The sequence below is a fragment of the Protopterus annectens genome, chromosome 5.part0 (assembly GCF_019279795.1).
Source record: "Protopterus annectens isolate FY-2018-M chromosome 5.part0, PAN1.0, whole genome shotgun sequence".
NCBI classification, from domain to species: domain Eukaryota; kingdom Metazoa; phylum Chordata; order Ceratodontiformes; family Protopteridae; genus Protopterus; species Protopterus annectens.
Window position 1 is genome coordinate 1,691,630,284 of NC_056735.1, and position 15,695 is coordinate 1,691,645,978.

Here is a 15,695-nt window from a genome sequence, read left to right on the forward strand (position 1 = left end):
TAATTTCTTTTCTTTATAGGAGTATGTGGAAGGAGACTAAGAGTGGGATCTGACCGGCCTAATGGTTGTTTGTTACCGTTACCCCAGTCTTCCAGCCCTAAAGACTGTTCTCCCATGAAAATACTGGAAACTAGAACTACCAAAAAGGACATATCTAACCCTTGGTTCTTGGTGGCGAACAAGCCCAAAGAAAGTTTAAGTGAGGTCCGAGAACAACCAATGGCCCACTGCAGGTTCACCCACTATTGGCAGATGGAGAGAGCAGGGATGTCTTGCCATCAAAATTTTAAGTGTCCTTTCTAGGAACAGTGGGCATGGAACCAGTGAAACTTGTGACTCCATGCTGTAAGCAGAGGAATAGGCCATAGTAGTACATTTGCTAAAGCAATCTAGCCAAAACACTCACCTGGAATACACAAAGCACACACTCCTTGTACTACACAAGCACATACTCCTTGCCCCAGCCCCTTCACAAAGTAAAAGCCCAAGTAGCACTCCTTTTACAAAGCTAAGTACAAAGGAAAATGGCAAGCAGGCTGCCACAAAGGATTACTACACTGCAGAAAATCCCTAACCATCCCCATATAAATCTTGGTCTAATACAAAAGTTTAGAAACCTAGCTGAACACTTAGTCAAAAATAACTCACAGGAAACAAAACATTTGATAAATATTTGAAGAGGGAAATTGACTAATCAGAAAAAAATTTTCTTAATGGTTAATTTCTTTGTGGAGGGTTCCCCAACAGGGATTTCCATCAGGAATGAAGCTTAACCAATTACTGGTCATGAAGGACCCTCAAGGTTGCTAGCACTGAAATCTTCAGTGACTACTGCTCTCTCCCATAGGACTATACAATCAGCAAATCAGGGGAAAGTGGGGGAGCCAGAGCTTTGTGAATCTGGTGCATTGCTTGGTAGGGAAACCCATACAGCCTAAAGGCTGCATTGGTGGGAATGAGGAATATCTGCCACTAGTAGGGTGCAAATTAAGAGATGGCATCAGAACAGATGTCAGGGCCACAGGCTAGCAGCTGTCCACCAGAGTCCACAAAAAATATGCAGAACTGGTACTGGAGAGAGAGGATAACATGAAGGAATAAAGTTCCTGGTGTGTTGAGTAACAGGTGAACAGATTTAGGACCCACAAGTCCAGACAAGAGAGCTTCAGTGGGCCTAGTTTGTACTTATCACCAGGGTCTGCCACAGCCATCTAAGTGTTGAATTCTTGAAAAAAACGTTTTGAACAGCAAGGTGAGAGCTTGACTCAGAAATTTTTCTCCCCAGATGCATTCTACATATTAAGATAATAATCTGAACACTGGTATCTTTGGCAGAAGTAGTGGATGTAGCACTTTTTAGTGGCAAAATTTAAGGAAAAAGGGAAAGAAAGACCGAACAGACTAGCAAAGACGTGAAGGTGGAAAGTCCCAATGCTTTAAGGAGTCTGGTCTTTTTATTCAAAGCAGCCAATGTGTTTACTCAAATAAGACTGCAGAGGCAGCAAGCTTTAGTGAAGAGTACACATCTTTAAGTACAAAACGATGGAAATAAAAAGGGAACCTTCCCAGAGTTTGAGAACCTTTACAAAAAAAAAAAAGGGAAGTATCTTAGGGTAATGGAGTCTATAGACAAATGCTTTGATTCTGCATAACAGCAACACTGAAGAATACCAGCAAATGCCAGTGACCACTTCTGTGAAGCAGTTGCTTGAGACCTACCATCCCCAGTGAATGTAGAACAATTTACTGTCACTCAATATATATCCAGCAGCTCCTTACACAGACCATTGCCAGAGCTTTTTCTAACCAATCCTGTATTGGTTTATTATTCTCTACAGTTGCTTGGTAAGATTTATTTTAGGTTCATGGGTAGGTACTAGGCTAATGGCCCAAGGGCCTACATAAGCCTAGCCAACAAGGTTCCCTGGCTTACACCACCCAAGAAAGTTATTTTCCTGTGCCACTGTCCAACAGAGACACAGAAATGATCCCCGGGGTGTATTTCCATTTTCCCAGATTTTTCTTGGAGTGCTAAGAACTTTGCTTGACAGATTGGTAGCTTGTTCGAGTATGCGAAGTCTCCAGGACAGGAATCTATCCCTCCAGCATGTCCTTTTTGTGCTGACAAGGTTTAGGGTCCCTACAGCATGTAGCTTGGAGGGATTGGGATTTTTTTTTAGGTGTAGCATTGTCCAACAGCTCTGGGTTTGACATAGCTTTATATGTTAGGCAGAGATCACCTCGGAGTAGGCAATATGCTACAGAGTAAAGCTGGAGTTTGAGGCAGTGTAGGGCATTTGAGGCCAGTAATTACTTCTGTGGCCTTTCCAGCTGCTGCAGAGGTCTTGTGAGGTACATTCCAATAGGGGCATTGTACTCTAATGGGTCTGAGGGTCGAGTAGAGGGGAACAATGGCCTCTCTTCCTGGATGAGAACCCTTTTATGAGGTGTGCCACGTAGGGCTTCCTGACTACTGGGACGATGTGACTACCAAAGGAGAGACTACTGTCCACCTGGGTCCCAAGGTGTTTCATCACACATTTGGTGTCAAGTACATTGCTGCCTATGTGGTAGCTCATGGGTACAGAGTTTTTACCAAAGGGGATGATGCTGTACTTTTTGGCATTGAGCTTGAGGCCATGGCTCTGACACCAGGCATCTGTCTAAGTCCCTTCTGTAGGATGTCCACATCATTTGGGGATGTTACTATGGCTCCTAGTTTGCAGTCATCTGTGAACTTAAGTTAGCCAGAGGCCTTCTGTTAGCCTGTACTAAATATTAAGCTAAATGGAGTTGTTGCTGTGACTACCAGTTGTGAAAAATCTTGAAACAGCTGGGATTTCTTTAAATTATGCACAAATACAAGCAGTGATTCTGTTCACTATCTGCAATCACCTTTACTAGCATGTACTTTTTGATTTATAAACACCACATTTATCACTATTTGTAGGAAGGGATAGCTTGTAGATAATTTGATTTATATTGTTTTACCTCTAATTTTCACTGTTTGAAAGTGATGGGTTTCAGACAGGCAGACTGTCCATCTCAAAGGGCCCTAGTCATCTTGCAGAGAGGACAATCCTGAGCTTATCAAACAATCCTTTTTTGTAATTTGTTGATCTTTATGAAAAAGGGGACTGCAAATGATAGTGAACAGAAGTCAATGCATGTATTTGTGCATAATGTAAAGAAATCCCAGCTTTTGCAAGATTTTTCACAACTGGTGCGGTCACAGCAACAACTCTACTTAGCTTAATATTTAGTTGCATATTGGCAATAGATTTTATTTTTTTTAGAATTCTTTATTTGCATCGGAAAATGGATTCCTAGAAGGTGTCATTAATTTGCTAAAGCACAAGTATCTTTGTACAGTGTACTAGATACTGTGCATATTTAAAGGTAATTTGATAACTGTCAAAAGTTGGATGATTTGCATACCATTAGTAAATCCAGACTTCCCGATTACAACTGCACTTGTGCAATTGGCACACCTTGGGGAACGGTTACAAATGAGCAGACTGATGAATGTTACGAGAACAAATACATCATTTAGGAAAGTAGCGTCAGTCAGCATTCAGCAGTCTGAGGATTTAGACCATAAAAGTTAAGGAAAAAAATGATTAGGTCTACAAAGCAAATAGTGACACTGCTTTGTAATGCAATGGAGATTAGAGAATTAATTTTTTTCCACCAGAAAACCTTCAGTCTACAAAAAGGCACTTTCCCCCAAAAGAGAAAAGTTAGAAGAAAAAATAAGCAAGGGGCAGATGACAAGAATCAAAAATGAAGGATTGTAAGAAAAAACTTGACACTGCTTAAACTGCATGGCTAGCTGAACGAGAACAGTATGCCTGCAAATGTAAGGCAGCAATGTGACCAATGGTGATTAGAAGTTAGATTATTCAGATCTGATCAGAAATACTATTCTTATAATTTGAGATTCAGAGAAAACTGCATTTGAAAAGTATAATGAACATTGAATAGGGTTGTACTTGCCAGAAGCAAAAATAGGAGAAAGGCTTCAGAATGCCTTACTGTAAGGATACATTTTTATTCATGTTGGTACAAATTACATCCACAAGAACTGATTAGGGAACTTGCAGCCCTCGTAGATGGCAACTTTTGTGCAGGTGTTAGGATGTAGTTTTCACAAGTCACAGAAAGGAGAAACAGATCACTGACTTTGGTAGATACTTGCAAAAAAGTGCAGTTTTAAAAACTGGAAAAGAGCATCCAAGACTAATTTGGGGCATGTGTGTAGAGTCTGTAGACAGGATGGCATGCACTTGTCAACCTCAGGGAAGACTTTTTTGCAACAGATGTCTTGCACACAAGGCAAGATTTTTGCCAGATTAAATTTGATGCATCCTTTGGTTAATGCCAGTAGCATTTTTATTGGAAAATTTGCTACATTCCTACAATATAGTGAACCATGTTTCACAATCGATGACTGGAAACCAGTTCTGCTTGGGTATAAAACAGACATTCTAACAAGTCAGGTGGTGTTTACACAATGATCATTTTGGAACCAATTGGAGTATATAGGCCAAAGTCAAGTGTTGGTAACGGAGGAATTCATACCATGAATCAATCAAGTTTTACCATCTTTGATGTGCAGTGGCTATTGGGTTGCAAAGATTACTGTTGCGAGATAAATTACTGACATCTAAACCAGTGCACAAAAAATTAGATTAAATGGAAGCAAAACAATCTATGTCAAACTAATTGCAGTGGTGTTCAGTGGAAAAACTGCAGAAGGAATGTGGAAAGTTTTTTTCTTTCAAAAAAAAAAAAAAAAAAAAAAAAAAAAAAAAAAAAAAAAAAAAGAGTTCATCCAGATCTAAGGACACATCAGCAGGATATGCTGGAAGAGAGGAAAATTAGAGTTCGAAAACTGACTGGACAGAAAATGAGATCAAGAAAGTGGACAGTACAACAGGAAGCCATTTTATAGATGCATAAACATGCGATACAAATGGATTAAATTGAAGAAAAATAGAAGTTATGTTCTTACCATAACGTTCCATGTTAATTGTCTTCTTCTCGCCTTCTTTCTTGCTGGATGGGTTCGGAGCTGACCTCGGCTCCGACTCGGCCACTAGTGTGAGAGTTGGTTCCACCGGCTCGAGGCTCCCCTTATATCCCACAATGCTAGGCGGTATTACCTCAGATCTCATTTGTAAGCTAGGCCCAGCCAATAATAAATCCAGAACTACTGGAAATGGGAAAACCCACCTCTATAAAAGGAAAGGAAGAAGGTGACCTGAAACCTGATGAGGGCATATATGCATAGTATAGCATATACATATATATGATAGAGGTGGTAGAAAGAGAGGTCACAAACAAACTCCTCTAGGTCTGTCCAGGCTAGGGGGAAGGAGGGTGGGACGCAAGAAAGAAGGCGAGAAGAAGACAACTAACATGGAACGTTATGGTAAGAACATAACTTCTATATGTTAAGTTGTCTATCTCGCCTTCATTCTTGCTGGATGGGACCGCGTCCCTAGCACCTTGACCCGGGTGGCCTATCGGAACAGACTCTTAGTACAGTGGAACCAAAATTAGCTCCATGTCTAGAAGCTAAATCCAACTTATAATGAGAAATAAAAGTGTGAGGAGTAGCCCATGTAGCTGCTGCACAAATGGTATCAATAGGCAGCCTGTCTTGGAAAGCTATAGAGGTAGCCAAAGCTCTAGTCGAATGAGCCTTAGGTTTGTCAGGCAACTTTTGGTGTCTAATTTCATATACAAAGGAAATCAGGGATGTTAGCCATCTGGAGAGTGATACCTTCGAAACTGCAAGGCCCTTTCGGCTTTCTGCATAAGAGACAAACAACTGGTCAGTTTTTCTGATCTGTTTGGTCCTGTCCAAATAATACCTTAATTGACAATGAACATCTAGCCAATGCAATTTTTGTTCAGCCCTGTTAGAAAAGTTAGGAAAAAACACAGGGAGGTCTATGTTTCGATTTAGATTTGCCGCAGAGGCTACTTTAGGTAAAAAAGATGGATTGGTCCGTAAGGATACCCTATCCTTATGAAACAGATACGGTGGTCAACTGCTGAGTGCATGAAGCAGTGAGACCCTTCTAGCTGAAGTAATGGCTATCAGAAAGAGTTTTCCAGGATAGCAATTTCATTGAACAGGAAGCTGCAGGTTCAAAACGGGGAAGAATCAAAGATGTGAGAACTAAATTAAGGTCCCAAGAAGGAGGAGGAGTTCTTATAGGAGGTTTAAGAAAAACTCCCTTCAAGAAAGCTTTGCAAAGCTTGTGAGACATGGCAGAATCTGAGATGCCCACATGAAAGTTAGATATAGCTGCCAATTGAACTTTAAGGGTAGAAGGAGATTAACCTGCATGGAAAAGTTCAGCTAGAAAATCAAGGACTGTTTGGATGGGAGCAGTGAAAGGATCTATGTCCTTTCCTTGAGCCCAATAGGCGAAACGTTTCCACTTACTCAAATAAATCTTCCGAGTGGAAGATTTACGGGAAGCTATCAAAATATCTCGAACACAGTGAGATATTTGAGGAAGCCTGGCTAAGGTTGGAACTGGAGGAACCAAGCAGTGAGGTTCAGAGAGGGGAGGGAGCGATGTAACTGACCCGATTGGATCAAAAGATCTGGAACTAGGTCCAGATGCCAAGGTTGCTCCAACAGAAATTGATGTAGAAAGGGGAACCAAACCTGTCGAAGCCAGTAAGGAGCAATGAGGATCAATGAGGCCTTCTGAGCGATAGCTTTCTGTATCACTTGAGAGATTAGTGGGAAGGGAGGGAATGCATACAGAAGTCCCCGGGGCCAAACTTGGACTAGAGCGTCTCTGCTGGGCTGGCCTGGTAACGGGAAGAGGGTGAAATAAATCTTTGCACTTGCTGTTTTGGGGAGTAGCAAAAAGGTCGCAGCAAGGCTGACCCCACTAGAGAAAAATTTTCTCCAAGATAGAATCTTTCAGAGACCACTCGTGAGGCATGAGGATAGCTCTGCTCAACTTGTCCGCAATAAGATTGGACTTCCCGGGGATGTGCGTTGCTATCCGAAAACACTGAGAAGAAATCACCCATTGCCACAGTCTGAGTGCTTCTCAACATAGGGGGTAGGACCTGGTTCCGCCTTGTTTGTTGATATACCACACTACAGACATGTTGTCCGTCTGAATTGCTATCGTTCCCAAGGGAAGAGAGTCTTGAAAGGTTTGCAACGCTAAAAGCACTGCTCTCATCTCTAGAACATTTATATGCAAGTGGCGTTCGTCTGGTTGCCATATGCACTGGACTGTTCTGCCCTGATAATGCCCCCCCCCACCCGATCAGGGAGGCGTCCGTTGTCAGAGTAGCAACCGGAGGGGGAGGGACAAAGGGTCTTCCTAGGAAGAGCTGGGGGGAAGAAATCCAAAGATGATTCATGCATGCTTGCGTAATCACAATGGTGTGGGACATCGGAAGTTGTTGGTACGACCATTGTGTGAAGAGCATCCATTGAAGGATTCTCATGTGAAATCTGGCTAATAGAAGTAGAGGGATAGCAGCCGCCATAATCCCCAGTACTTTTAGAACTAATCTGACTGACTCTGTTGCTGTGGAAGAGAAGGGAGACCAGTTTGTGTATGTCTGCTATTCTTTGGTCTGTGAGTCTTGCAGACATGTTGACTGTGTCTAGATTTGTGCCTATGAAGGTAATAGCACGACAAGGCGACAAAACAGACTTTTCGCAATTTGGGATACCTAACTTTTAAAAAATGCGAAAGGTGTAGTCTCTGGCAAGTAGAAGAAGATGCTTGGTAGGAGCTGTGAGGAGCCAGTCGTCTAAGTATGGAAACACCTGGAATCCTTGACGTCTCAGGTGAGAAGCTACCACTGCCATGCATTTGGTAAACACCCAGGGGGCAGTGGTGAGTCCAAAGGGCAGGGCTCTGAATTGAAAGTGACTGGTTCCCAGCCTGAAGCGGAGGAATCTCCTGGAGCATCTGTTCATTTTTATATGATAGTACGCATCCTGGAGGTCTATAGAGCACATCCAGTTTTCCTTTCCCAATAGGGGTAGGATGGATTGTAGCGTGACCATCCGAAATCTTGTTTTCTTGACAGACTTGTTCAAGATACTGAGATCTAAAATGGGTCTCCAGTCCCCCGTTTTCTTTGGAACCAGTAGATTCCAGATCCTTGCTGGTCTGCTGGCACTGGCTGAATGGCTCTTTTTGCAAGCAACTTTGATATTTCCAACGCTGCTTTATCCCTTTGAGCGGGTGGAACATCTGGAAGGGATTTTTTTGATTGATTTTGAATGCGAAAGAACGGAATGGAATAGCCTTCGGAAATGATAGACTGTACCCACTTGTCTTGCGTTAGGGATCGCCAGGCTTCTGGGTACAGTGACAATCTTCCCCCGACTGCCTCCGAAGGTGGACAGTCAGGCAACACCTCAGGGATGCTGGAAGGGCTCATCGGAAAAGGTTTCTCGATTGCCCTGGTTCTGCGGACCCCCCTGCCTCTAGGGCGACGTCTACCATTATTGTTCCCCCCTCTGCCTCTGGAGGGGAATAGACTCTGTGCGTCAGGCAAAGTCCCTTGAGATTGTTTGCGGAACCACATTTTCCCACTTTTCTGGCCTTTGGGGTAAGGCCTAGAAGGAGTAGAAAAACGGACTCCGACGGCAGAAAGAGTTTTGCCATCCGTCTCGCACCTAGTCAAGGCTTCTTTCACTTGAGGACCAAAGAGGGATGATCCATCAAACGGGGAATTAGTGAAAGACGTTTTAAAGGGGTCCGCAAAATTGCATAGCTGCATCCAGGCATGCTGGCGTAAGGCCACACCTGTCCCTGCGGCTCTGCTCGCTCCATCAGCCGCATATGAAAGGAGGCGCATGGAGGAGTTAGCTATAGAATTTAGGGTAGCCAGCTGAGCGTTCATCTTGTCCTGAAAACCCACAGCTATAGGATCCTTTAACATCTCACTCGCTTCCTTGATAAAGTCTCTTTGAAGACGAGTGAAATGACAGAGGTAGTTCAGCGAACGCATAGCAAAGGTCGCCGACGAAAACATCCGCTTCCCGTACCTGTCCATAGACCTAGATTCCTTGTTAGGAGGATGGACAGGCACCGAAGGATCAGCTAGCTCCTTCTTGGCTGCAGCTACCTCCATGACATCCACAGAAACTCCCTTAGTCAGAAATTGCTCATCTGCTGGTGCTGTGAAAAACTTTGAAGGTCTCCTGGGGGTGGGGTTCAGAGTCCGGAGCCGTCCAAGCCTTTTTAGCTACCACCTGCATGAGGGGGTCAAAGGGGGGGGCACCCAGGAGGTGGAAGGGCGAGAGCCAAACCAAGATGCACAGATTCATCCTCCGAAGGGTTAAGGGCTGGCCAATTTCCCCTCTGTTTCAGGATCTCTAGAATGTCTGCAAAGGAGACATCTTCAGACGGGGAACGGGGGGAACCCTCGGAATCTTCTAAATCCGTGTCAGAGGTGACAGACTCAGGTGAGTCTATGTGCTTCCTCTTGCACTTTCTCTTCCTTGGGGGCTCCCCTGCCAATTCAGGAGAGGCCTCGGAAGAGGATGAGATCCCCACAGGGGATTCTTGAGGAGCTGGCTCTCTGCGGTCTGGGATGAGGGAGTGAGCAGACAACCTGAGGCACCGAAGAGGGAGGGACGGACGGACGGAGCCGACTGTGGTGGTGAACCGGGTTCCAACACACTCCACATGACCTCGAAGGCACCTCTGTCAGGCAGAGCCATTTTCATTTCTGCCTCACTGATACTAAGGATCAGAACCTGACTGTCACTATACAAGCTTGTGTCAAATCGAACTCTAGCTTCACCCTTACCCAAACTGCACCACCCCTTCTAACTCAGATCTTGTTTGCACCCCATAGAAAGAAAAATATAATTTTATGGAAAGCTTTAAGAGTAGTAAAATACTGGAAGGAAGGACAAAGCCATATCTGCAGCCAATACAAGGAGAATACCTCACAGAAGGCTTGCTGCACAATACAATGGAAGGGGGTTGGTAGGAAGGAAAGGGAGGCAGAAATGAAAATGGACACAGATGGAACGTTGAGAGTACATAACTATCAGATGTCAATTTTCATTTTTTGACAAGTCACCAGTGGATTCCCCAGGCGGCCTCAAGGAAGAATATTCTTGAGCACCATTGAGCCAAATGATGCCCTACCCCTAGAGACCAAGTCCTGCTTGTATTGAGGTATGAAAGTATGAGAATCCCAAGTCGCTGCTGCACAAATACCATCCAAGGAGACTTATGAAAAGCTTAGAAGTTGCTAATGATCTTTTAGAGTGGGCACATACTCGCTTTTGACACTAATTTATTTTTAAACGAAGGAAATAGAGAAACTTGACAATTTATCCAACTAACTTTCAGCAAGAGTCAAACAGGTCTGACTTTCTAAATTGTTTTGTTCTGTGCAAATAAAAATGCAACTGTATGAACATCTAGTGAATACAAGTATTCTCCTTTACTGGCATAATTAGGGAAAACTGATAGGTTGAGAAATTGGTTATGCTTAGTCAGAAACTTCTTTGGGCAAAAAGGATGCACGAGTTCACAATGCAACTCTGTGAAAAATTAAGTATGGAGGTTGCACCAAGGCCTAAATTTCAGAAATTCTTCTGGCTGAAGTAATGGCTACCAAAAACAACATCTTTGAAGAAAGGCTTCAGATCGTAAGTACTTGCAGATTTCAAAGGGAGAAAAGGTTAAGGCCTACAGTACTAGAGTTAAGTTTTTGACACAAGTGAAGACCCATTCAGGCTAGTATGATAGCCGAACTTTGTGGATGAGCTGGCCCCTTGACTAAAACAGCAGGGCCAATAATTCCAATACAGAATGAACCAGAGCCACAAAGAGGTAAACATTATTTTGAAAAGCCCAGTGGACAAGTCTTTCACCTGCTATGATAAATTTGTCTTGTGGATGGTTTGAGGGAAGAAAACAGAATTTGGCAAACAGTGGTAGAGAGCATTGGTTATCTGGCTACTACTGGAAATGGAGATACCAGGCTATCTTGAGGTTCAGAAGGTCTGGGTGAGACAGGTCTGGATCTGGGTATAGAATTTCAGGGCTGATTAGATGAGGACAAAAGGGAACCAAATTTGTCAAGGCCTAAAGGGAGCAATGAGAATCACCTTGCTCTTCAATCTGACAGCTTTCTGCAGGAAGTTTGCTTTTACAGGAATGGGGGGTATGCATACAGAAACCCAGGCAGCCAATCATGAACAGCATCCCTCTGTGACTGCCCCTGTGGGAGAATTGGGGCAAAGTAGCTGCTGCACTTGTTTAGGGGATAGGCAAAATTGTCATAGCAAGGCTGGCCCCATGTGCAGAAATGAGGGGCCACTCATGAGGCAGTAGAATGGGTCTGCTAGCATGTGGATTTCCCCCAAGATGTTTTGCCAAAATAAAGACTGAAGAGATTGCCCATTGCCAAACCCTTAGTACTTAGACAGAGGGTATGACTTGGTTCCTCCTTGTTTATGTACAAAGCCACTGACATTGTCTGTGTATTGCAATTGTCCCCAAAGGAAGAGCTTCCTGAAAGGCTTGCAACTAAAAGCACTTCTAGAATTGAGAGAACATTGATATGCAGCTCAGCCTTGTCGGGGGACCACGTGCCTTAAGCCATCTTTCCCAGATAATGCCCCGCCACACACACACACACACACACACACACACACACACTACCTGGGAAGCATCTGTGGTCACCATGGCCTTGGGCTGAGTATGGACAAATAACCAGCCTTGAAGTTGTTCCAACTGGATCCATAACATCAAATGTTTTATTGCACGAGTTGGCAATTTTTATTGGAGCAGATAGGGACAACTGCAGAATGGAACATTGAGATGGCAGTTTCTACTTAATTCATGTGAAACTTTGCCAGAGGTAGAAGGGGAAAGCAACCATCAATCCTAGCACTTTTAGGAAGAGGTGGGCTGAAGCTGTGGTAATGCAAATAAATTGTTTACTTGCCATCTTAATGTCTGAATCCTGGAGAGAGGCGGGGCACCACTGTAAACCCAGTGTCCAGAAGTGCTCCAATGAATTCTATGGACAGAGCTGGTTAAGCAGAGACTTTTGAGGTACAAGTTTGAATCACCTTTTCCCTTGCCATAAGTTGGTGCATGGTCGTGGGAGGAATGAGTCAGTGCAGTCTGAGGTGAGCTGCTACCACTGCCACACATTCAGTGAACACCCTGGGGGGCTATGGCCAGACCAAAGGGCAGTGTTCTAACTTGTAATGACCAGCTCCTAGCTGGAATCATAAAAATCTCCTGGACCTTCTTTATGAGATATAGTATGCCTCCTGGAGATCTACTGAGCAGATCCAACAGACCTAATCGTGACCCATCTGGAACTCAGGTTGCAGAGATCCAAAATTTGTCTCCAGTCCCCATTTTTTTGGGCACTAAAAAGCTCTGGATTTTTTTTGGTCCACAGGTACCTCTTGGATGACTCAACAGCTTTATCCAAATTATATCCTCTGCACCCAATTGTTATTTTATTTCTACCCAGGCTGCCTGCTGCAGTGATACAAGCCCCCCCCCCCACCTCCAGAGGGGGACAATTGAGGAGTGGTGGAAGGGTTTTACCAAAGAATGGCTCTCTGGAACATTGATGTTGCAGGCCTCCTCTGCTGCAAGAGCAGCATTTGAACTCCCCCCTCGGCCGGGGGGGGGGGGGGGCTCCACATGTGTTCTGGAAATCCTCATGGACCTCAAGGCAAGGGTTGCTCAAGCACAGACATGCTTCTCGAACATTTCTATTTCTTATGACAGCTTGTTGGAAGAGGGGGTGGACAGATGTACTCAAGTTCCTTTCTGGTGGCTGGCTCCACAACCATGGCATCAACCGGTGAACCTTTAGACCAAAAGGGCTTTGTTTCTGGTGGGGACACATTCTCTGGTTTCCTTGGAATGAGATCAACGGTGTCATCTAGGAAGCAGATGAGCAGGAACCAAAGAAGCTTCCAGTAACAAGATTCCTCCAAAGGGTTGCTGGACTTCCAGCCACCTCTATTTAAAGATCTGTCTCCAAACAAGATATCTTCAGGTGGTGTCCATGGGGACCTCTCACCTCAATCTGTATATTCTGACAGATTCAGGGGAATCAATATTCCTCTTGCATAACCTATTAGGGACTTCATTAGTGGGAGACTCTGGGGAAGTATCAGAAGTGGAACACCTTTGTGTAATGTTTAATTTTGGTAAATGCTGCCCCTGTAGAGGTTAGTAGAGTCTCATGGTGCAGAGACAGGGGAGCAGAAGATGTAGTACCTGAAAGGGAAGGCAAAGACTGAGGGGTAGACAAAAGCTCTCCAGTACTATCCTGAAAGCAAACTGTCCCAGAGGGATAAAACTGATCTGAAAAATAAGCCTCTGATCTGTAGTCCTTCCCTGCTCTGTGGATATCCACCCAGGGGCCAAAGCTGGATCCAAACTGATCACAGAGATGCACGGATGGCTCCGAAGTTCCCGGAGTTGAATGCCACACCTTGAATCTGACGGGACAAGCTGGTGTACGAACTCTGGATCACACTGGATCAAAACAGCTCAGAGCAAGTCTCAGATCCAGGGACAGTAAGGTCCTCATATCCTAAGCAGATGGAGGTGGACAACTTGGATCCTATGGCTCTGAAACATGGGCTGGAGTCAAGAGAAGGAACTAACAAAGGGGTTTCTGACATTTTAGAGCTTCCCGACCTGCTGGAAGAGGAGCCAAAAAGGGGACAGACTGGCTTGCACTGAGAGCAATTTCCTCACTAGCCTCTACATCTTCAGTTAGGCTATTGGTTGAACGGGCAGACAAAGCAGACAGGACTTCGATCTTTCCAAAAAGGGGATGGGATCCTTGATGAAAAGAGATCCACCGAAGGAGAATATCTTGTTCTGGGTAAGATACATTGGAGGTCTTTGGATTAGACGAATCCTGCTTTTTGGAGACTTCAGATCCAAAGAAACCATCAGATCTGAGGGAGTGGTTTGACTGTTGGATCCGATACAAGAGCTAGATCGGAGAATGGCCTTTACTGATTTTGAGGAAGTAGAAGAGGAGTTAGAAGAAAGAGCACCTTTTTAGGTTTTACCCTTTTAGATTCCTCTTTCTTTGGACTGGTCCAGACATGGCAAAAGACAAGTGTGTGTAGAAGTCAATTTAGTATTAATTTCAGTGATCTGCCAATGCTATGGTTAAACACATGGCAAACTGCACAGCTCTCTGAAGTGATGAGGACCTAGACAGAAGACAGTGTCAGCATCTGAAAGAGGAATCTTCTGTCCACATTTCGGACATTTTTTAAACACCGCAGGGCTTTCCCTAGTCAGCCAGTTTTGGAACAAAATGAGAACACCACTCACCAGTAATGGTGACTTGAGAACACTTGGTCAAGAATTTACACCATTATATCCGTTATTTACTAGGTTCTACAAATATGGGGAGATTCATCAGGACTTGAGACACGCACTTGTTAAACTTGTCTTTAAGGGAAAGTAGGATAAACCAAGAATCCCAAACCCATAATTTTACTTTCCATGTTGTGAATTATATGAAAGTTAGAACTGGAAAGATTGGGGTTTGAAACCCTATTATAACAAGCATATGTTGAAAACAGATCTATTACCACATGTAACATGATGTTCTACAACAGCTATGAAAAATCTGTATAAATCACAGCACAAGTTAAACATTTAATAGGGTCATACACAAGTAAATCAAATCAGAACTAGGTAGTCTTGATAAGACGGACAGCTGCATGGCTCACAAACAGGATTAAAATAGCTGAACTTCAGTGTCATACATTTAACAGTAGACCTCATTCAGATGTATAGTGCATTTCGAGACAACCTCGAGGAATGTTTGGTGTTATCAAAATCAAAACATGAACAGAATCACAACCTTAAAGAAATCTTGTGTACAAGATTCTAGAGAAGTACTAAATTTAGTCCAAGTGTAGCTGGTGTGGAGTAGACTACAAAATTACATTAAAGCAACCACTAGTTTATTTAACAGTCTGGACAATTATGGGCATTGGCAGGCTAGAAAAACATTGCCAGTGCTAGAAATATTTTTATGTACAAGCACAAAAATCCTTGTGAGCAGTTCCTTACACCTCATAAGACAGCACATTATCTGTCCAAGGGCATCCAAAGCCTTTAACTTGGAAAAGGCATGTGGAAAACACTAGCCCTGCAAATGCCAAACATTTCTAAAAGAATCTCACCTCAAAGTGCACAGCACACAAAGCCCTCTGGGAAAGCATGGTGCTCCCACCAAATAGCAAACTACAGATTGGAAAGGCTGTTAAAATATATTAACTATCAAGATTCATAAGAAATGAAATATTTGAAAATGGAATGTGTGAGAAGATGAACACTCGGGAAAAACAGCTATGGACAGGTCAGCAACCAACTAATGAGGGAAGAACTCAAGGGAAAGTGAACAGTCCTGGGAGAATAAGCCAATCAACCCCACAGTGCACCACTGCCGAAATATCTGAGGTAATGCCATTAAAATAATGCAGACCATCAGGGCTTACGGAAGCAAGCCTGTGAGGAGTTCTGCCACTGGGTTATTTTAAGTGCAACAGAGCATCACCCCCAACAAAAGTTTTGTAAAATAGCAAATCTCATTCTTGGCACATACAGCTGGTTAATCGTGGCTTTGTAAAGCAATTTGAAAAGTACCTC